General features: G+C 39.0%; 1 non-coding gene across 1 annotated transcript; it reads left to right on the top strand.

Annotated features, from left to right (window-relative positions):
• Positions 1-4,382: 4,382 nt before the first annotated feature.
• LOC148208949 (small nucleolar RNA R71) lies at positions 4,383-4,489 on the top strand. The gene has a single exon (XR_015787475.1). It is a non-coding gene; the product is annotated as a small nucleolar RNA R71 (small nucleolar RNA).
• The last annotated feature ends 17,720 nt before the right edge of the window (positions 4,490-22,209 follow it).

Here is a 22,209-nt window from a genome sequence, read left to right on the forward strand (position 1 = left end):
GCTCTCGTTTTGAACTCTTTCTCTCCCGCCTCTTGTATTGGAACATTTCCCTTATCGTCTGCGTGTCCTCAAGATCTTCTTCGCTGGTAGGTTCTTGAGTACTATTCTCCCCAACCTTGGATCTACCTGTATCACACCCAAGCGGGTTAACTGTATTAGAAGGAATAGTGTGAGCATCCCTTACCCCTGGTAGAGTGGCCATCGGTGTGACATACTCATCAGTTGCCAACGGAGTAGATCCAGTTGCCCCAGTAGGCAACTCTTGGTGACTACAAAACGCTCCTTCTGTAGGTGTATCCAATGGGGAAGGTTCCTGAGTATCTGTTCTCACCACTTCGTTCTCGGTATCCTCTGTTTCCGGCATATTTGAACCATGTCCTCGTGAAACTAGTAGAAAATCATCATTACCATCTTCCGGTGTAATAATCAATGGAGATGAATAAAACTGCTCCTCGTCCCTGTTTTCCATAGATGAATCCTTAGGCGTCAGACGCCTACTACTCCCATCTTCCTCAATTTCTGGGTCTATCATCACCTCCTTGCCCTTCCTCTTTTGCCCTATCAACACCCCGGGCTCTAGCCTATGGCTATGGCTCTTTTCTTGCTCTCCTCCATGCTCATCTCCTGCATCCATTGGCATATTGGTTGGGGTTGGCATCCTAGGAGGCTCTAAGGGTTTTAGTTGTCCCATGTTGAAGGTACTCGATATGTTAGGGTTCAATTGGGGTGCTTGAGGTCCTCTTTCTAGGAATGGAAGTTGAGGTGGTGGGGAAACTCTAGGTGAAATCATACCATAATTATGTGGAGGTACCCAATGACCCATTCCATAATAAGGTGGAAGGCTAGGAAATAGAGTAGATGGGTTTGGCATTCCATAAGGATGAACACTAGCTGGAATTTGCATTTGGGACAAGGGAAAATGATAGGAAGGAACCGGGTTAAACATAAACGGTTGGTACATACCCGGATTGATCATTGGAGGAAGTTGTTGAGGATTTTCAGCCCTAAACTCACTGTTTTGAGGTATATTAAAGGTGGGTAGTTGCTGAAAATTAACATAACCATGTGGTGTCATTATAGGATGTTGTGTAGGAGCTTGGGATGGAGGACATTCAAATGTTTGAAGCGGGTTTCCTCCCCTAACAGTAGCTAGCCTAGAATCTGAACCCATGTGGTGTTGGAAGTTCTCCAATGGTGGAAAAGGAATGCTTGTGGCATTTGGAGCTTGAGTAGAAGAGGTAGGAAGTGAAGTATGTTGAGAAGAAGAAGCCATAGATGTAAGCAAATGCTGGAAATTTCTTCTTCTTTTTGGTGGTGGCTGAAAATCGAAAACAAGGGTGATGAAGGGAGTGGGTTTTGCCGAAAAAACAAGGGGAAGAAGAGAGTTGTGTGGATTTTGGTGGAGTTGTAAAGCTTAGGCAATGCGTCTATTTAAAGCTTTCCCCAAACTAAATCCTAAATGGAAAGGGATTGAGATTTAAGTTCAACTAGGTTTCCTAAACCTAAAAGGAAAAAAATAAGTTTGAATTCGAAATAAGATTAGGGAAACAAGAATTGAAGTATTTTTTAGTTTAAGGAGAGATTTGAAACTTAAATCACAAAGGATTAATGTTTGACCCAAAATAAAACCCATAAAAATCGAAAAATGAAACCCAAATCATGAAGAAAAAAGAAATTCGAACTGCTGGAAAAACAGGGCAGGCGTCAAGCGCCTGCGTGATTTTTATTTTTCGCAAAGGGCAGGCGCCAGGCGCCTGCGTCAAATTTTTTCAATGTTTTTTTTTTTCTTTTTGTTTTTCAACGTTTTCCAAAAACATTCTTAATAAGCAAAACTTTTTATAATTAAACAAAAAGAATGTAAGATACAAAAATTTCCTTCCTTTACTTTTGTTCTTTCAAAAACGGATAAGAAGGAAAAAACATTTTTCGCAAAAATTTATTGACCTGAAAGTTGAATAGAGGTTTTTCCTCTATCCACTGGTTCTCCAAAATACAGCTTAAGTCTCTGCCTATTTACTTTAAAAATACTTCCCTTAGAGTCAACTAGATCCACTGCCCCATATGGGTAAACTTTAAAAATTTTAAAGGGACCAGACCATCTAGACTTAAGTTTCCCAGGAAAAAGTTTCAACCTAGAATTGAATAACAGAACCAGATCACCTTCTTGAAGATTGTTCGGTCGAAGACGCCTATCATGCCACTGTTTCGTTTTTTCCTTAAACAGCTTAGCATTCTCATAAGAAAATTGCCTTTGACTCTCGATAAAGTTCTTAGCATCTTCTTCCAATAAGATTTTGTGCATGCAAAAGGCCGGGCTTATCCCTCGGATATCTGCTATCGTCCATCCAATGGCCTTTTTGTGCTTCTCCAAAATCTGCAATAAAGAATATTCATTAGTAGGTGATAAATTGGAAGCTATAATAACTGGTAAAGTGTCGTTATCCCCTAGATACGCATATTTCAAATGCGACGGCAATGGCTTCTGCTCCAACGTGGGTGGTTCCACTATGGACGGAAGTAACGACTTGCATTCTTCTTTTTGTATTTTTTCAATAGGATTAGCCACATCTTCTGGTCCTTCTGCTATCTTATCAAGCTCTTATTCAATCTCTGTAACTAATAAGTCATAAAACTCATCAAACATAACAGGATTCAAGCTATTTATAGCAGAGCACTCTTCAAAGTCTCCTGGTAATTTCATGGCGTCTAGAACGTTAAATTTAACTTCTTCATTATTTACCCTCATTGTAATTTCTCCCTTCCTCACATTAAAAACTGTATCCCCAGTGGCTAGAAACGGTCTTCCCAAAATAATGGGAACGTCTAAGTCTGCCTCGCAATCTAGAATGATAAAGTCTACAGGGAAAATGAATTTGTCCACCTGGACTAAAACATCTTCTATCTTTCCCTCAGGTCTTATGATAGATCTATCTGCTAGTTGGAGGGTAACCGTAGTAGGTCTAGCTTCTCCTATGCCTAAAGATTTGAAAACTGATAATGGCATAAGATTAATGCTAGCGCCTAGATCACATAATGCCCTACCTAAGTTTTTTCCTCCTATGGAACATGGAATGGTAAAACTGCCAGGATCATTACATTTCATGGGTAGCAGGCTGCCTACAGCTTCACTACTACATTTTGTCATGGCTACCAGTTCATGCTCTCCTATTTTTTTCTTCCTAGAAACTATATCTTTCAAAAACATAGCATAATTTGGCATCTGTTCTAGAGCATCTACTAATGGTATATTTATATGCAATTGTTTTAAAATATCTAAAAATTTTCTAAACTGGGAATCATTATTTTTCTTAACTAATCTTTGTGGAAACGGGGGAGTAGGGGTAAAAGAAGGCTGTACCTGTGGAGGAACACTCGGGGTGTCTTCATTACCTTTTCTAATATTTTCTTTTTCTGGTGTTGTTGGATTTTCTGGTATCTTTACAATTGGTTCAGTGGACGGAATCTGTACATCTGTTGTTGGCATTGTTGGTCCATCATATGCCAGTCCACTCCTAAGGGTGACAGCTTTGCACTGTTCTTTCCCTTCTCGTCTTGGTAATTCAGTATGGCCTGGAAAAGAACCTTGTGGTCTATTCTTCAATTCATTGGCGAGCTGTCCCAATTGGGTCTCGAAATTCCTCATTGATGCCGCTTGGGATTGTATCACTGCGTCGGTTCGGGCCATGTACTCCTTCATCATATTCTCAAGATTTGAGTTGTTATTTTGAACTGGTGGAGTCTGTGTTCTCTGATTGTACTGCTGTTGCGGTGGTGGGATGTATTGCTGTGTAGGTGGAACATAGGGCTGCTTGTTCTGCTGGCTCTGCCCTTGATTAAAACCGCTCGAACCTCCTTGACCTCCCCATGAGAAATTAGGGTGGTGCCTCCAACCTGGGTTGTAGGTGTTCGAATATGGGTTAAAGTTCCTATTGTTCCCATGTCCTACATAAAAAACGGAAGCAGGGTTATGAGGACAATTATCATAAATATGGTTTTCACTGCAAAATGAACAAATGAGATCGTTGACTTGGCAAACAGGGGCAGGAGTGCAATAATCCGACTGCACAGGTTGTATCGGCGTGGCTAATGGATTTTTTATTCCCAATGCCATCTCTTTCAGCCTCTGGTTCATTGTAACCATCTCTTTTTGCATCGAGGTCGCAATGTCCAGAGCCAAAACTCCAGCTGGATCTTGCTTCTTTGGTGCTGCCCTAGATCTTTGCGAACACCATAGTTCGTTGTGTGAAGCTAAGTCATTTAGGATGTCAACTATCTCGTTGAATGTCTTCTTTGTAAAGGCTCCATTGGCAGCATTGTTTAGCATCATCTTAGTAGGATGATCTAAACCTCTAAAGAAATGTTCTATCTGGATGCATGCCGGCAAGCCATGGTTCGGACATTTCCTGATTAGTTCTTTAAATCTCTCCCACACCTCGTGAACAGGTTCACGATCATACTGTCTAAAGGAGATGATCTCCTCTCTGATATCAGCGTGGCGAGTAGGTGGGAAGAATTTTGTTAAGAACTTCTCCACTAACGACCCCCATGTGGTGATGGATCCTTGTGGAAATGCATTGAGCCATGCTCTAGCTTGGTCCTTCAAAGAAAATGGAAAAAGTGTTAGTCTCAGAGCATCGTCCGTTATACCAGGTAATCGAAATGCATTTGCAATTTGAATGAATGATTTCAGATGATCATGTGGATCCTCATGTTCCTGCCCTCCAAAATGTCCAATTGTCTGCAACATTTGGAACATCATTGGTTTAAGCTCAAAGTTTGCGTGGGCTGGAATAGGGTTGACTATCCCTGAATCAAAGTTCTGAAAAGTCGTGGCGGCATATTCTCGCATTGTCACGTCTCTGTTGTCCGCCATCTGGACATGGTTGAATTCATCATTTCTTGCATGATCCCTCATATTACCGTTAACAGCATGTGGATCAATCGGATCACGATGTGGAATATCTGCCATTGATGTGCTCGTACTCTCTACCTCACTTTCAGGACTGATTTCACCTTCTCTCTCTTTTTGCTTTTCTAGTTGTTTTCGAAGTCTTTGCTCCTTTCGAGTTTTTCGAAGGGTCCGCTCAATCTCAGGGTCAAGGGGTAGAAGAAAAAATCTTGTGCTCATGCACTTTTACTTACCCTTGTGAGATAAACGACCAAAAATATAGAACAAAAACGGTGGATGGAAATTACACCCAACAACAATTCACAAAAATAAAAACTAAAATAATTTTAAAATAATTTTAAAACTAAAGTCCCCGGCAACGGCGCCAAAAACTTGACTGGGCGTTTATGCTGAACGCACGCACTAAGCGTGGTAACAATTATATAGATGCAAGCGCACACCTGTCAGAGTAATATAAAATGGATGGAGTATCCAAGTATCGATCCTCAAGGACTTCTAAACAATTTCCAAACTCTAAAGTTTTAAAGAATAGTGAATGTTGGAATGAGTGATTCTTGTAAAATGGGAAGTGGTCACAAATAATGGTTTGGATTTGGGATTTGGACTTATAATGATAAAACCTAGCCCGAATTACTTCAAGTTAGCCAACAAAGAATCAAGGACATGCTAAGGACAATATGCATTTTGCTTTAGAAACCAACGACTACGCTTCTCACTTGACTTATGTCTAAGCAAATTCAAAGTCCTAAGACATTCCCTAATATGTCTATTATGAGATATATCTTAGTTTTAGGATGGAAATAGTCGCAACCTCGGGTTAAGGTCCTATGTCTAGGCTACTTAAGCGGAACCCTTATGTCTAAGGCGCTCCTCTCCTCGGTTTAACCACTCAACAATGCAAATAAGCAACCTTTTCAGTATTGACTTGTTAAGACTTACAGTGGCCTTCTCTAAATCCTAACTTTTTGGGAAAACATGTTGAGCAATGAATAGAAAGCAAAAACACTACTTCTTAGCAACCCTTTTTAGACATAAAAGGCTAACTATCCATAACCGGGCTAGAGACGGGAATTTAGAAAGACATATTGAAGAAAATACAGCAAGTAAAATGGTTGAATGTGGAATGCATGTGTGAAAAACAAAAGTTAACTAACGGAGAGTTTTTATCGGGATTGAGAGCTTCGCCCTTCTCTTTCAAGCAAGGGGGAGTGCCACGTGCTCTTTCCTCCAAAAACACAACTCTCTTAACTAAAAATTAAGTAAAGGCAAAGATAAGATAAGCAAAGTGCTAGATTTTTATATATTTGAATAAGTAGAAAATAACTAAGTACAAATGGAAACAAAACAAAGCTCAATAAAGGAATGTAAAGTACTCGGGATTTAAAAACCAAAAGCAACTAATGAAAGCAACTCAAAAGTACTTAGAAAGCAACAAAGAAACACTAAAAATGATCAAGAGAAGGAAGCAAGGCTTGATGAATTTGGTGGAGAAGTTGCTGGAATTTATAGCTGTGCAGAATTGGTTAGGTAGGTCCTAAAACGATGGTGAATCACCCATTTCCAACTCTTTTGACTGACCAAATCGTGCTCAAACTGATAGTGGAACACTTCTTCTACACGTATGCATCGGTTGGAACCACCAAGATGTCTAAGGTGAATGGCGACTCTCCCAAGTCGCCATCGTCAAACGAGCACTCTTTCTTCTCGCACCTGGCCTTGAGGGCTTATACTTTGATCACAACTTCTGGTGTTAGAGGCTTATACTTTGATTGAGCCTTGAGGTCAGAATTGGAGAACTCTCGGGAGTAGGACGGAGAGTCTTCCGGTTCCCGAGATGCTCTCTTCTTCTTATCAGTGAGGTGCTTTCTCAGATCATTGTCCCGCAAGCTATAATCCACCCCCTCATTGTTGGGAATGGGCTCGCGGTCGCCAGGGTGGAGAGATGGAACCCGGTCTTCCTTCTCTCCGGGTGCGCCTGGGACCCTGGAGGGAGACGCTGTTCGGTTGGCCCGCGTCGCCTCGGCGTACATTTCCTCCACTGTGCGCAACCGATGGTGCATATCATCCAACTCACGCTGGAGAGTAGACAAAGCCTCAGGGTCTGCCGTCGGGTTGGCCCTTCGAGAGGTCTTTCTGGAGGTCCCTCCTCGGCCTCGGTTGGCTTTTGACGGTCTAGGGTGAACCGGGGGTAACTCCTGGTTCGCATGGTGGGCCGATCTCCATGGAAGATCTCCCTCTTGCCCTGCTCGAACCTGATCCTCGACCATTCTAGTGTCAAGATCTCGCTGAGGGCCGTTATCAGCGTTCAAACCCCTCCGTTTTGTCGTATTAGCAGAGTTTGCTGGCTACACCATCTTTGCGTATGTTTCTTAGATCGGGATGACTTAGATCGTCCTTTTCCCACAGACGGCGCCAAATGTTTATGCAAGAGTTTGCACAACGGTTCTTCACGAATCAAGCTCGAACCCGGTCTCCGGTTCCGACCTGAACACTAGAGTGGACCTGCACAAGAGGGTAAGCACTCCGACGCTCAAGTCAGTATAGATCGGACTCCGTATTTAGTTCGAGGTGAGATTTGATACCTGAGCGTGAAATGAAGTCCTCTATTTATAGGTGATGGATCCGACAGTATACACGACCGGCGGTTATATGTCTTTTCTCATGTTGAACCTGTCGGGTTCCAAGCAGGTCGAACTCAAGCCAGGTCGAACCTTGACGCCCATACTTAGCCTTTTATAATGGGCGAACCCGGTCTACTCGGCAGGACCGATGTGGACCTAGGTAATTTAAATTCAATTCTTCAAACACCAGTAGAGGTCCTCCACGTGTCCTGGGTGTATTTTACCCCCAAACATGACAGATTGAGAAAATGAAGCTTACAAATGATGAAAAAATAATGGTTTTTGATATGGGAGAAAATGAAGTAGAACACATTGATCGTCAGGCACAAAACTCTTTGGTTTGTAAGCTTCTAACAGAAAAGAATATTAAGGGAGAAGTCTTTAGGACTATGATGCCACGAATTTGGGCGAATGTTAGTGTTAAAAGTGAGATAGTGGAAAGGAACATATATCTGTGCAAATCTAAAAGCCAGAGGGACAAAAATAAAATCATCAACAATAGTCCATGGTTTTTTTATAAGCCATTGCTTCTGATGGAAGATCCGAGGGCACATTGAAATTTTAATGAATTGGAATTCAGGTATATTTCTTTTTGGGTAATTTTCATGAATTACCGTATGTTTGTTTTTCAAGGAGATTTGCAATAGCACTTGGGAACCTAGTTGGGAAGTTTGAAAAGGTGGATTCAGATGAGGAAGGAAAGTGTTGGGGACAATCTTTAAGAGTTAGAATTCAGATTGACGTCACTAAGCCTTTACGAAGAGGAGTTCTGATTAAGATCGGAACTATGGCTGACGAACGATGGATCCCCATAACTTACGAGAAGCTAACATCAATGGAGAAGCTCATGCGAGACTTTGTATGGAATGGCGGTAGTCATAGGCCAATTGGAAACCTTGTGAAGTGGTGATGGACAACCTTGCCTACTCAACAGGGAGGTCTAGGTGTAGGCTCCCTAGAGAAAAGAAGTATTGCTCTCCTCATGAAATGGTTGTGGCGCTTTGTCATTGAAAAAACACGTTTTTGGAGGAAAGTTATAGCAGCCATCTACGGGGAAGAGCCTTTTGGGTGGATGTCAAAGCCCTTAAAGAATTCTTGCATAAGCAGACCATGGATTGATGTTCAAGAAACTTCATCGGATTTTTGTAAGTTTACTTTTTACTAAGTGACTTTAGGGGAATCAGTGAGATCCTGGGAAGACACATGTATGGATTGACTCTTCTCTTTTGTCTGTTTCTTTCCTGGATCTGTATGCTATCTCTACCAAGAAGGAAAAGTTAATAGCGGACTGTTGGATTTCAGAGGCAATCACATGAGACATCGGAATGAGAAGGAACCTTTTTTATACAGAACTTGAGAGATGGGCGGTTTTTACCGGAAAGCTAGAAGGTGTGGTCATTGGCCAAGATAGTTATTCTTTATGGTGGAATGCGGACAACAAGGGTACTTTTTCTATGAAATCTGCTTTCCTTGCCATCACTTCTTCCCTCTCCCCCAAGCTGAATACAGCCACTACTTCCCTCATATGGAATTTCAAGGTCCCTAAGAAGGTAAAGTTTTTCCTTTGGACTCTATTTTATAGGGGAACAAATACTACCGATAAAATCCAAAGAAAGTTACCCTATTGGACTTTTTCCCCTTCAGTTTATGTCATGTGTGTTAACAATGTAGAAACGGTGGATCACTTTTTCCTCCATTGTACCTTTGCAACAAGGCTTGGAATTATGTGGCATCTCTCCTAAACCTCGCCCTCTGCATTCCGAAGAGAATTGATGATTTTGTTTCTGAAGGATTTGGTGGCTCAATGCTCAAAGGAAAAGCTTATGTTCTTTGGAATTGCACTACTAGAGCTCTTCTTTGACTGCTTTGGAAGGAACAGAACTATAGAGTTTTTGAAGAGAAAGAGACCTTTTTGACTCTTTTAGTGTGAATATAAAGCATACAACTTCTTAGTGGGCTTCGATCCATAAGAATGTTTTTTAACTATGGTTTCTCTTTTTATTTTACAGAGTTGGATTTCCTTGATTATATAGTTCCCTTGGGGAGGGTTTTCTCAACCCTCTGCCATTAGGCTGTTCTACTGCCTTTGGGCTTCTCTTCATTTTGAATACAATCTTTTCGTTTCTTATAAAAAAAAAAAAAAGCTACGAGACTTTTGCTATGGGTGCAGGAAACTTGACCTTGTATTAAAAGATTGTGTATGTCCAAGTGAAGAGGATGATGGTGATATGCAATATGACACATGGCTGAGAGAACCCTATAGACATAACAGGGGTGGAAGAACAGACGGGAGGGGATATTCAGACACCTTTCGAGGCAAAGGAAAAGGTCGGGCTCAACATTTTGGAAGTCAATTTCCAATAGTCTGTGATTCTATTCAGGACAGGTTAAGAAAAGGAAAGTTCTCTGCTGATTTAATGGGGCCAACGGAGCATATCAATAGGGTGAGTGAAGAATTGAATAATATTGCTACCAAAATTTTTTCTAAGGATTCGGTTATAGAGGATACTAGCTCAGGAGATATTAATGGAAAGCACACTCAGAATATCTTATTTACCCAATTTAATATCAATCAACCTGAGTCATAGGTAATAAAGAAGTTAATGGTGTCCGAAAAGCAGGGTTTTGAAAAGCAAGTAACAAAGACTACAAAAGCAGTGAAGACATGGAAAAGACACGTTCTCAAGGAGATAGAGACATTCCGGGATGTAACAGAAGCAAGGAAGGAAATTAGTCAGTTGATTGGTTCAAAACATCAACGGGATAATAATTTGGATTTAAAGGTTGTGAAGAGAATTTGTAGGCATGATAACACAGAAGAATGCTCTCAAACAATGGAGGTTATTGATCAGCCCCACAAACCACAATGAAAATCCTTAGTTAGAATTTTCGAGGATTGGGGAATCATCAAACATTGAGAGCCCTACGTTATTTGGTAAGTAGGGAGCGTCCCCAATTGGTCTTTCTAATGGAAACCAAATGTCATTTTCATTCAAAAGACAAAATAAAGGAAAGTTTGAATTTTGATTGTTGTGTTGGTGTTCCTAGTAATGGGAACTGCGGTGGACTTATGTTGTTTCGGAAGAAGGATTTGGATGTATGGTTGATGTCGTTTTCAATACATATAGATGTGCTTATATCGAAATCTAGTTGGCGATGGAGATTCACAGGTGTGTATGGTCACCCGGTGACTGAAAGAAGACAAGAAACTAGGGAATTATTGAAAAGACTTCATAGTGTTATGGAGTACCCCTTGATTCCAGGAGGCAATTTCAATGAAATTACAATGGATTCAAAAAGATGGGAGGGGCTGCAAGAAGAGCTAGCTTAATGGAGAATTTTCGAGGGGCTATAGATTATTGTGGTCTACCGGATGCGGGAACGGATGAAGATAAATTCACATGGTATAGACATCTAAGCGGAGAATTAATCTGGGAACATCTAGACCGTTTTTCGGTTAACATTGAGTTAACATCTTTGTATCTTACTATTTGTGTGAGGCGTTTGTACTTTATTGCATCAGATCATAGGTCCATTATGTATGAGTGGAACTAGTGGAATAGTGCAAATAGTAATGCGTTATAGAGGAAGATGCCCCGGTTTGAGGAATACTAGACTAAGTTTGAAGGTTGCAGACATGTAATTGTGGACAATTGGCAATATATGGAAAGGTTGACTGCTGACACCTTTGTTCAGAAATTGCATTGTTGTCTTCGAGGTCTTAAACATTGGAACAAAAGTAGATTAAGGGGATCCATCAAAGGAGCTATAGACGGGAAAGAAGCAGAGATATGAAGCATAAGAGAAACTGGTAGATCTAGTTGGAGGAGTGAGATGTTGGCAGTTGAAAAGGAGTTGGAATCTCTACTGGAGGAAGAAGAGGCTTATTGGAAGCAATGAGCCCAGAAAGATTTGATTCAATGGGGTGATTGCAATACAAAATTGTTTCATATTCGTGCCATTCATAGAAGGAAAAAGAATCGAATTTTGAGGTTGATGAATAAGGATGGTGCGTGGAGAGACAATGATGTTGAAATGCCATGACCTCTTCGCTTTTAACCACCATTCTGGAGCCGAGGAAAACATGGTTCTTAATGTCACAAGTGCCAAAATTTCCAGAGATCATGATAATATCAGGCTGTCCACGGCCTTTACGAAAGAGGAAGTTGAAATGACCATTATGAGTGTGCACCCCACGAAGGCTCCATTTCCAAGCGGTGTTTTACCAAAAGTACTGGGATATTGTGGGTCCAGGCATTATAAACTTGTGTTTGAATTTTCTCAATGGTAGTATGAATATTGGCTCGTTGAACCAGACTTTCATTTCGCTTGTTAGAGTATATATATTAGTATATTTTTATATTCTTGTATTGATATGTATTAATTTGTCCTTTACCTTCTTCTTATAAGATTAAATCAACCTTGTATATTTATCTATATATAGACTTTAATAATGAGAATAGACTACATTGCATTCTCTCAAACGCTAGTGTTTACATAGTATCAGAGCACTAGGTTCTTTCTTTTTTGAATCTTAGGATTTTGTGCCCATTAGGGTTTTGTGCCAATTAGAGTTTGAAGTTTGGAACACAAAGTGTTCATTATACCCAACCCACTACTGTACCACCGCCACTGTCATCGTCGCTCGCTGCCGCCGTTGCTGCCCTGTTCGTGGATTTCTCTTTGTTGTTTGCAGGTTGGTTCGTGGTTTGTAAATTGGAGTTTTTAGTCTCTCTGTCGTTCGCATTTCCATCGCAGTCAGTCGCCATCGATTGTTGTCGTCGTCGTTCATCCGGTTGTCGGCTGTCACCGTTCGTTTTGCTACTCAACTTGGTTGTCGTGGGTTAGCAGCTGTTAGGGTTTCTGGTTTCAGCAGTTCAGTTGGTCTGGTTCAGTCGGTCTGGTTCAATAAGTTCGGTTTTGTTCGGTTGGTTTGGTCTGGTTTTTGTCGTTTTATTCAAATAAGTTCGTTTATTTGTTATGGCTGAGAAGAAATCAATCGTAACATTTGAGATGATCTCAATGATATCGAAAAGCACAGAACATAAGTTGAATGGATCAAACTATTCTTCATGGAAAATCAATATTTGTATTTTTTTGCGAAGTATTGATATGGACGTTCACATAACTGAAGATCCTTCTAAGGATGAGAGTAAGAAAGCTTGGTTGCAGGATGATGCTCGACTGGTTCTGCAAATCAAGAATTCGATCGAGGGTGACATTATTGGCATGGTCAATAAGTGTGAGTCTGTTAAAGAGTTGCTTAATTACTTAGAATTCATTTATTCTGGAAAAAAAAATGTTAGTCAAATATTTGAAATCTACAAGCGCTTCTACCAACTTGAGTTTGATGACCAATCGCTTATAAGTTACTTTATGGAACACAAAAGAATTTATGCATAGTTTAATGCATTACTCCCAGATAGTAATAATGCAAAAGTTTGGCTTGCCAAACGCGAACAACTAGCAGTTATAAGTTTTCTTCTTGGTCTTCCACCTAGATTTGATATGGCCAAAGACCAATTACTCTCTGGTTCGGAAATTCCAACTTTAGTGAGGCATATACTCGAGTACTCGCGTTGAGGAGTTACAACTCGTCTTGTCGTCTCAATCTAACAGTGTTTTAGTTGGACGTAGTACAAATGCATACCGAGGTAATACCTACCAAGGGAATTCCACGATTTCGAATGCTCAACGTTGGAATTCTAGTGCTCCAAAATCAAATTCAGGAGATATCATTATATGCAATTATTGTCATAAGTCTGGTCATACAAAGCGAGAATGTAGAAAGTTGTTGAATAAAGGTTAGAAAACACAGTCTGCACATGTTGCATCTACACCTGATGATGCTAGCAAGTTAGTTACAATTCATGCGGAATAGTTTGCTAAGTTCCAACAGTATCAAGAGTCATTGACGGCATCGTCCTCTAATCCGATTACCGCCATCGTTGAGTTAGGTAACACCACTAACTGTCTTATTTCCTCTGCGTCAAAATGGGTCATTGACTTTGGTGCGACAAATCATATGTCATGTAACCCTAACTTATTTGCTAAATTCTCCCCATCTGTATCTTTGCCTGAATGTTACCATAGCAGATGGCACCACTTCTCCTGTTCTTGGCTCTGGTACAATTCATCTTTCCAAATCTCTTTCATTGACCTCTGTCTTAAATTTACCACAATTTTCTTTTAATTTTTTCTTCGTTAATAAACTCATTCGTGATCTCAATTGTTGTGTCTTATTCTTCCCTGGTTATTGCTTATTTCAGGATCTTACGACGAAGAAGATTCTTGATTAATTATGTTTTAGTAACTCTTATTGCTGATTTAATAGAGGTGTTTCAATTCTTTCATCTTACTGATTTTGTTTGGCCATTATTGGTTTATTAGCTCGTTTGAGACTTGGAAAAGTCTTCTTGATAGATGTTTGCCTCTATTTGCGTTAGACTCCTCTCTTCGAAGTATATTGGTGAGTAGTCATGGATGAGGCCACCCTTTCGTACCTATAAACTGTATGTAACGCTTGTTTATTTTACAGTTGAAGTTGGGAATAAACTTGTTTGGGTATCTCGGAAGAGAGCCAAGTCTATTTGGACATTCAGTGTTTGAGTTTGCTAGAGCATGATTAGTTGTGAGTAAGAGCAGTAGAGTGATTCCTCCTTGATTTACCTTAATATCACATCACATAACTCGCTTCAGTTATTCCTCCTTGATTTACCTTAATATCACATCACATAACTCGGCTTCAGTTTATTTTTTGTTTCAGATACTCTATCACAAAATTGCATAACACTTCTGTCATGTACTCAATTTCCATTCTTCTCATTTACTATTACAACATTTATACCACTCTAACCTCTTGATAATTTTTTCCTTTTTTTGGTATTCTGTTTTACTACTTCAAAGTATAGTCTTAGTCCATATGGAAACGACTTTGTTTTTATACTACAACTGATCATTTTATGTAGAATTGCACCGGTTTTCATGTAACTTGTGGATACGCAACACCTACCTACCAAATTACTTTATCTACCCTCCATTAATGAGAAATTGAGATTTCTGACCTCATTTTATAATTCAATTGGACTTTTGACCCCTTTCTAAAAGATCTTATTTGTGACCCTTTCATTCTATTTTTTTACCATTTTTCACATTTTACCCTTGTAAAATTACCTAAATATCCCTTTTTTAAAAAAAAAATCAAAATTATCTCTCCACCAATCTCTCACCTTAAACCTCACACTTTTTTTTATTTGAATCTAATATCCAAAAAATATCACATTTTAATTTAAGAATCAATTATGATATTGAGAATCAACAATAATCTCCCAATAACTAAATCCCTAGAGTGGGAAGCTCACGCATTGTACTGGAGGATTGGAGGATTTTTTTTTTCTTTTGTGGATTCTCATAATGGGAAGCTCATGCATCTATGGCTTCCTTGTGTTTTGCACAATCTCTGCCTCCTATATGATGCTCTCTTCATCCACACCCGTCAATTTCACTTAAGACCGTCAATTTCTTCACCTTCTGTCGGTATCTGCCTGTTGAGGACCGACCACTGAGTGCTTGCTCGCCGGTGACGCTTTCTAGTTCGTAGTGAGGTTCGGGATAGCATTGGAGATCGACCACCAGATTCTGGCAACGAAGACGTGCTACATCAACTACAGCGTGTTACAAAGGAACACTGTGCTGTGCTCCTACAGCCACACGTTGTATTATAAAAAAAAATCAAATTGCTTGAATCCCGGTCTGGTACAGCATAATCTCGGATCGGACTACATAATCTCGAACTTGGATAGCATTTTATACTATCCTAGTCTTGGATTGTACTATCCCAGGCTGGAATTCAGACAATTTCACTCTTTTTTTTTAATTTAAATTAGACATTTATGCTACATTGGCTCCTTTTTAAATTAAATCCTTGACATTTATGTAATTGGCCGATATTCCAATATTCAAATTAAAAATGTGAGGTTTTTTATCATTCGTAATTGATTCTTAAATTAAAATGTTAAGATTTTATCCATATTAGGTTCAAATTAAAAAGAGAATATGATGTTTAAAAGGAGAGATTGAGGGATAATTTTTTTTTTTTAGAAAATGTGGATATTTTGGTAATTTCACAAGGTAAAAAGTGAAAATGGGTGGTAAATAAGAGTTATTAAAAAAATGGGTAAAAAATCCAAATTGATTATTAGAATTGGTCAAAAATCCCAATTACCCCCCACTAATTCAATTTTTTCTCTATTCTTTTCATTTGATTTTTTTTTTTTTTTTGACTCATCATCTTCTCTCTCTGGCTCATATCCCCTCTTATCTTCGAGTCTCTTCTGTTACGTTAGTCTTTCTAGTTTTCCGTTTGATTATTCGTCCATGTTTGCTCTTCACGGTCATTTTTCAGTTTTTATTATTTATAGAGTCCCTTTGCGTGCACACCACCCCTTGACGTCAAAATGCCTCCGCCGCTCTATGTCATTTAAGGAATATATCTTTCTTTATTTGATTGAGAACTATTCTGTTTTTTATTTTATTTGATTTAGATTTAATTTGCCTAATTTTAATTATTTGTTTAAGAAACTTAGACAAGTCATATTTTCTAAATTTATGAATTTCTTTATTTTATTTTTCCTTAGATTTTAGGATTTATTTAATTTAGCAAGTTCTTTGGCATTTATCCTATAAAGAGGCCCCTCTTGTAGTTTTACAATAGACTATTGAAAGTGAATAAAATTCGATTGGAGAGTTTATCAACACCCCCCCCTCATGCAAACCCTCCCCAAATAGTGTTATCCTTTTTGTGGTTGAACTTAGGGTGCATTATTATCGGAGCATACATGTTTGGTTGGTCACCAAACTCGTAAAGTGTTTTCGGCCTCGAGCATAGTGAGTATTCTGTCTGCTCGTAGTTTTGATTGCAAAGACAATTTATCTAACCTTTCCCTTTCATATTGAACCAACTATACGATTGGATTCAAGTAGCTAGATGCTTGAGAAGTCTATACACTTGGGTTGTCGTGTATCATTTCATATCAGAGCTATAGGCTCTAAATTCAGATATATCCCTTTATTTTCTTGTCTTTAAATTTTTGTCTTGTAATTACTTTCATCATATTTCGAAAAAAAAAAAAAATTAGCCCCTTTTTTCTCTGTCTTCTACGTTCCTTTTTACTGCCAATCATTCTTGCATGAACTGTTTGGGTTACGAAAATTACTTTAAAGTGTTCAAAATTTTGTTTGTTTTATTTAGCATTCAAAAAGCTTTCAAACAAACAAAACCCCCACTTTAAACTGAGCTAAAATCCAAAGTTATTAATTTTGTTTCGAATCTCAGAATTTGAGAGAAACTTGCAAAGTTGTAAAACCGAGACCCAAATTTAAAAATTCATAACTTTTTGCTAAAAACTCCAAATTTAGTGAAACCAGCCTCATTTGAAAGATCTTTGAGTTAACTTTATAGAAGACCAAACTCGATAAATTTCATATAGTAGTCAGAAAGTTATATCTGTTTAGTGAGCACTATTTTCTGGAAAATCCTGCAGCATCTGAAAGTTTCAAATGTTGATTTCAACGTTTCATATTTTACTGACCTTTTGCTTGAATATACCATATACCATTTGGAAATTCTTTGAAAGAGCTTTCCAGGCGTACTTAAATCGTCGTCATCTCAAGTCTAGAACAAAAGTTATCACGGTTGGAAGGAGAAGTGTCCAAGTAAAAAACTTTCCATATTTGGATTTGCACAGATTTAAGAATATCTTTTGGCCTATTGATAACTCTCCAAAAGAGAGTTATTTTAGTAAATAATTGGGTTAATTCGTACTTTAATGTGAGGATCTTTATCTAAGAAGCATGCTAAAGTGAGAAATTGAGCGGAAAAGTTAATTATCATATGTTAAATCCTCATTGTGCTGAATTTATGCAAGTTCCTGCTTAGTTCCCCTATTTTTTGTTTAATTTTTCAGAATTTGGAAAAGTTGCTAAAGTGTGGCAGAATTAGAGGGGAAATGTCAGACAGTTGCAGGGCTAGAGCATCCTGATGCTGGAGCATCACTTGATGCAGAAATTCCTTGGCAACACAGTAACATGCGAGATTTTCACTTATGTCCATACAACGCGCGTTTTACTGAGTTTTGTCCTAGTTTTCGGGGGAGTTATAAGAGCAACAAGATGTGGGCTGTCTCTTCATCATTCTCCAAGGGGCAATCGATCCCAAGAGAGAAAATACTCCAAATATAGTGCTGAAGTTGAAGAGAGCAGATCCATTTCGAGGAAGAGTTGACGACGGGGAGGAGCTACTGCTGGACCTTGCGTGCTAGTGGTCTCCAGCTGCGATTTTTTCTCTTTCTCTAAAATGGGTTATATCTTTTCTTTACCCATTTCGTTTTCTCTTTCCCTCATTAACTAAACCCCATTTTTGGGGAGATTTATATGTTGTAACTATTGAACAACCACCACTCTAGCTATTTTCTTCTTGCTATTTAATGGAGTTGTGCGTATTTTTCTTCATCTTACTGAACATTGTTGGCCACCTTGTTTATTATGCTAGCTTCTGTATGACCCAGAAGAGCTTATGGTTAGTTAATTGCTCTATTTGTGTTTAGCTACTTTTTTCTAGTAGGTTCGTGTATACTCAGGAATGGGGTCTCCTAATCATGCTTAAAACTTTTGTTTATTGCTTGAGTATTTAGCAAAGAGAGTTGTGGGTATCCATGTTGGGTGTCTCGAAAGGGAACTGTATCGAGTTGAGCAATAATGAGTGATTTCAGGCTAGAGTCGAGGTTGGGACATAGTGAAAGCATAATAAATCTTCCCCATTTTTCCATATCTGTTAACCTCTTATTTTCATTCTATGCTAAAGCATTTCTTTGCCCCAACATCTGTTATTATCGTATTTCTCACTTGGATTTCATTTCTGCATTTTTATAGCATTTTACTTAGTTTAGTTATACAACCACTTATTATCTTTTATTTGCATTTTTTGGTATCCTTGAACGCATGCTTAAAGTAACATCCTTAGTCCCTATGGATTCAACCTCGTTCGCACTACAATCGACAAGTATAGTGTACACTTGCATTTGTATCTATCACGGTTGTGAGGATGCAACACTTATCAAATCTGCCCCAAATCAAATAATTTTTAGCAAATTATCTATTTATTTTTTATTTTCTAACTTTCTAATATAATTTGTAAATCAGTTTGTCAAGTAGGTAAACCCTAAGAAGGATACCAACCACGACACCCTTTGTCTTACCCGAAAGCATCCTTTTTGCAGCCATGGAATTTCTTTTTGAGTGCAGCCCCTCCAAACGACCTCTAAACCTCAAGGCAACCCACATAGGTATTGTACACTCCCCATGCTTCGCGTTACCTTTGGTTTCACCTCAATTTGATCCTTGTACACCATGCACCCTTTTCTCTAATATATCCCTTTGCCACAAAATTTACTGCTTTGTTGGTAAAAAAAATCTTTTTGTGTGTGTTTGAACAAATTGGATTATTTACATTGCTTAGGGTTAAGTTTTTGTTTTCTCTTACTTTTCTTGCCTGTTTATTTCTTTTGTTTGCTTAACTTCAATTTGCGTGTTTTTGTTAGTCCTTATCTCAAAAGCATTAGGCTTGAAAGATATTCTTCATTCAAAGTTTTATTTTCTTTGTCTGATAGCCACGAATAGCATTAGGCTCAAGGTATTTGATTCTTCAATCATATCATTTGGTATCATTTGTTTTTGTCTATGCATCATATCATTCTTAACATTTGGTATCGTTTGATATTGGGTATTATTATCATTATTGAACACCTTAGATCTTGCTTATTATAATTAAGTGTCGATTCGCCATGAACAATCAAACTTTCATCTCAAGGTAAGTGTACCCACACCATATTAAGCCTTACCTCCCAAAAAAAAAGAGAGAAGTTAGAGGACTTCAAGTGAGGGACTGAAGTGAGAAATGTTTCTTATTATTACTAACCTTTGCTTATAGCTACGACAACAAGAGGAATGTCCCAAAATATACAAGGAGAAGAAGAAAAGTCTCAAGTGAGTGATGAGAGACTTAGAGAGACCATAAAAAGTCCCACAAAGAAGGAGATCATGAGTTCAAAAGAAGCATATGAGGACTACCAAGAAGAAGAGGTGGGTCATTATGAGACTGCTAACTATGATGGTTATGATGTAGGTCATCCAAGGAAAGCACACCATGGCCGACAACGAGGAAGAATGCAACCAATATGAGAGAGACCAATAAGAGAGAACTACCTAAAAAGCATCAAATTGAAGATCTCAACCTTCCATGGAAAGTCCACACCAGAGGAGTTTGAAGCATGGGAGAAAGAGATTGAGTTAGTGATTGCATGTCACGATTGTGAGGATGGAAAGAAGGTAATTCTCGCAATCACTCATTTTAAGAAATATGCACTAACTTGGTGGGATAAAGTGTTGTCACATAGGAGGAGAAACAATGTAGGACCCTTAGCTAGAATCTTGGCTTGAGTTCATTGAGCTAGTGAAAAGAAGGTTTGTGCCACCACACTAACATAGAGCAAATTCAAGAAAATTAAACAAGTTCTATCAAGGCATAAAAGGAGTATAAGACTGCTACAAAGAGATAAACATATTTATGAGCCAATAATTGCAACTAAAGGAGGATGAATAGATCATAATGGCTCGATTCTTTGAAGATCTTAATTCGGACATAGCCGACAAAATTGACTTGCAGCGCTATAGAGACATGGAGGAAAGTCGTGAACCTCATGGCTAAGAAAGATGAGACTGAAAGAGCTTTATGTGCAACTCAACTACTACTTTTATATTTACATGAAGGTAATGATCTCCTAACACAAGAGCAAAAAGTTACTTTGCTTGGTGTTTGTGTTGAGCTTTTATAGGAATTTGAAAAGATGCTACCCGAGGAGATGCCGAGGAGACTACCATCCTTGGAAAAAAGGATTGAAAATGAAGAAGTGGAACAAAAAGATAGCTCATCTGAGAAGCAAGATCAAGGATCCCAAGACCCTAAAGAGGCCGAGCCATATGAGAAGGCAAAAGAGGAAAAAAAATGTGGAGATCTTTGAAAAGAATCATCAAAATGAAGTTTCTACACTTCATAAAGGTAATAGTCCATCTATTGAAGCTTATCATTTGGCTAACTTGCTTCGTTTGAATGTGAGTAAAAAACTTGATTCGATGACGAATCTTTGTCAAGAAGAGATGATGTGATCATCATAGACCAAATGCTCAAAGAATCAACCTACATCAATAAGGATGAAGAGTTAGAGGAGAGATCCCTTAAAATGAGGAAGCTTCATTGGACCACACTCAAATTTTGACTATTAAGAAGGGCCATGAACAACCATCAAGGGTCAAAAGAAGTAGAGAGATTGAGAAAAGACTAAGTGAATGGCCTGCCTTAAGGACTTGCTTACAGCAGCCTTGGCCATAAGCACACACCTATGTGTAGCCTACGTTGCTAGGGCGCCTCCTTCGCCGCACACGTCCAGCAGCGCCCACATGAGCCTCACACCGCTTGCCAGCACCCCTTGTAGTGCACGCCTTCGACGCTCACCCATGCACACTTCCTGCCGCGCGCGGCCCATGTTGAGGCTCCTGCCACGCACCACTCTTACAGCGCAAGCACTCGATGTTGCGCCTGCCCATACCGCACGCCCCTTGCCACACGCACCCTGCCATGCCACCCAGCCACCTACGCACACCCCGGAATCCATGTCATACGCTCACATGCCTAGCCGTCAGTGCCAACGCTCGCTTCCTTCCCCTCTCACCATGCCTTTGCGCGTACACCACCCCCTTCGCCAAAATGCCTTCTCGCCCACTCATGAAATTTAAGGAATAAATTTTCCTTTATTTGATTGAGAGCTATTTTGTTTTAGATTTTATTTACTTTAGATTTAGTCTGCATATTTTAATTATTTATTTAGCAACTTAGGCGAGTCCTATTTTTGAAATTAGGAAAGATCTTTTGCTTTTATTTTCCATTAGATTTAGGACAAATTATTGAAGTTGAATAAAATTTGACTTGAGATGAATAAAATTCGACTTGAGAGGGTTCTCACCCACGCCTTGCCTTCATACAACCTGCCCCCCCCCCCCAAATAGTGTTATCCTTTGTGTGTTGTACTTAGAGTGTATTATTATTGGAGCATGCTTGTTTGATTGGAAAACAAACTCATTGAGTGTTTCTAGCCTCAAGCATAGAATGATTGGATTCAAGTGGCTAGAGGCTCGAGAAGTTCATATTCTTAGATTGTCGCGTATGATAGCTTGTTGACTATAAGAAGCTTTATGATCATGAAGATATTTTAGGGGCTAGAGTGGGTTACTTTGGTATCTTGAAGTGAGCTTAAAGGTGTAAAGTGAGTTGTGAGTGAAATTTTTGTTGTAAGTTCTAAGTTTGGGGTAGGCTATACCCTCGTAAAAGAGAAAAAATAAAGGAAAGAAAAAAGAGCTACTCTTGTTTATAGTCGTCTTGTTTATAGTCGTCTTGTTTATAGTCGTGAAATTTATTTTGAAGTGGTGATTCAAGAAATGAGTATGCAAAAGCAGTCCTTTTTAATGATGATGCTAAAAAAGCTTGAACAATTAGTAGTCATTGCCGATGTTGGTATTTGGAAGAAAAAAAAGGCATGAATGACTAACAGGGCCCTCTTAAAAAAAATA

This window comes from Momordica charantia (genome assembly GCF_013281855.1).
Source record: "Momordica charantia cultivar OHB3-1 chromosome 9 unlocalized genomic scaffold, Mcharantia_2.0 BLBB01000009.1, whole genome shotgun sequence".
NCBI classification, from domain to species: domain Eukaryota; kingdom Viridiplantae; phylum Streptophyta; class Magnoliopsida; order Cucurbitales; family Cucurbitaceae; genus Momordica; species Momordica charantia.